Source organism: Rattus norvegicus, chromosome 1 (assembly GCF_021556685.1).
Source record: "Rattus norvegicus strain SHRSP/BbbUtx chromosome 1, alternate assembly SHRSP_T2T, whole genome shotgun sequence".
In the NCBI taxonomy this organism is placed as follows: Eukaryota; Metazoa; Chordata; class Mammalia; order Rodentia; family Muridae; genus Rattus; species Rattus norvegicus.
Window position 1 is genome coordinate 268,177,900 of NC_141534.1, and position 1,801 is coordinate 268,179,700.

The 1,801-nt window shown below is 49.4% G+C and overlaps 1 non-coding gene across 1 annotated transcript; it reads left to right on the forward strand.

The window, feature by feature from the left end:
• Positions 1-1,442: 1,442 nt before the first annotated feature.
• Positions 1,443-1,517, forward strand: Trnav-aac8 (transfer RNA valine (anticodon AAC) 8). Its single transcript has one exon. It is a non-coding gene; the product is annotated as a tRNA-Val (tRNA).
• Positions 1,518-1,801: the final 284 nt, after the last annotated feature.

The following is a 1,801-nucleotide window of genomic DNA, read 5'->3' on the forward strand; positions in this document are numbered from 1 at the left end:
CTTTTATTTCTACCATCTGTAACAGATACAGAAGCTGCTCTGCTGGATGTCATCAGAACGGAGTGACAGTGTCCGGAAGCTTGTCTGCAGTCCACGATCATGCCACTTTGAGCCTTAAGCCAGTGCTGGCTCCCAGTGCCTGCAGAATGAAGCCAGCCTTGCTCATAAGCACACAAGCCTCCCGTTTTGGTTCCTGCTGGACAACCCACTTTATTCAGTGTCCCATGTAAGCCATTTGCTGTCCCCATCTGTTCCTGTCCCACTCTTTCATGCTGGCTTCTTCCCTGGAAGTGCCTTCTCCTGCCACCTCACCTTTTGGAAGCACCATAATGAAACCAGATGTCACGTTCTCCAAATGGCTTCTCTGGTCCCTTAAAGCAAACGTTGTTTCTGGCCACTAATCACATTTTTCTTTGTATTGGAAGCACTGGATCCTAATCCAGTCCCCGTGGTAAAATCAAACTAGTGTTCTCTCTCTCTCTCTCTCTCTCTCTCTCTCTCTCTCTCTCTCTCTCTCTCTCTCCCTCCCTCCCTCCCTCCCCTCCCCTCCCTCTCTCTCTCTGAGATGTTATCTATCCCAGGCCTGCCCTGTATTTTCCACGTGGCTGAGCACATCCTTGAGCTTCTGCCTTTACTTCCTAAGGGTGAATGTTACAGACGATGTAGAGCATGGCTGGGATTGGACCCAGGGCTCTGTGCAGGCTGGGCAAGCACACGCTACCAACTGAGCTCCATCGCAGTCCTCTGCTTTCTGAGACAGAGTCTCGCTAGGTAGCCTTGGTTGGCCCAGAACCCACTGCTTAGACCAGGCAGGCCTCAAATCCAGCCATCCTTCTGCCTCCGCCTCTGGAGGGCTGGGGTTATTGGCCAGTCCTTCATACTGTGCTGGGGTGTTCTATTGCCCTCCATAGCAGGCAGAGAGAGGCAGTAACACATATGGTCACAGTGACCCCAGGAGCTTCTCTCTATTGAGCTGTTGGGTTGGATGTAAGACGTGCTTCATCTAGCTGATAACACACTGATGACTGCCATATCTTGTCTCCATGCTCCCGAGTGTCAGCTGCACCAGGCTTCCCAGAAGCCCTTTCAGTCAGAAGCCATGTGACTGGTTTCTGTGACTGACTGGGACTGAGATGGCAGTGTCCAAAGGGAGCACAAGAGAGCAAGGTAGTGGTGTGGAGAGGCTTCCTTTATGTCATATCCTGCGAGTCAATGCAGTCACTCCTTTGCTCAGATAGAAAAGGAGGGGACAGAGCCCCATCAAGTGTCAGAATATTGATGGTCTTTTTAAAAATGTGATAGCTTGTCTCCATGCCCCTGAGTGTCAGCTGCATCATGCTTCCCAGAAGCCCTTGCCGTTGGGTAATAATTGTCACGGTGGCCACAAACATAATTCTTCTAAAGTAGAAAAAAGGGCTTGTATAATAATAGAGCAACTAGGGGTTGGGGATTTAGCTCAGCGGTAGAGCGCTTGCCTAACAAGCACAAGGCCCTGGGTTCGATCCCCAGCTCCGATAAAAAGAAAAGAAAAAAAAAATAATAGAGCAACTGTAGGTAACAGATAATTCTGGAGGAACTGAGTTGGTAACAGCAAATATGCATTCACTCACTCCATTCATTCATTCATTCATTCATTCATTCATTCATTCATTCAGCGGTCATCTATTGAGAATAGTCCAGAACCACTTCCACAACCACACTGCAGGGCAGGCAAAGGCAAGAGAAGACCCAGGTCTGTTCCTCCTATGACTCTCTAGTAGGCTCTCAGCAGAGACAATAGCCTTCTAGACCCAGGCCTGGT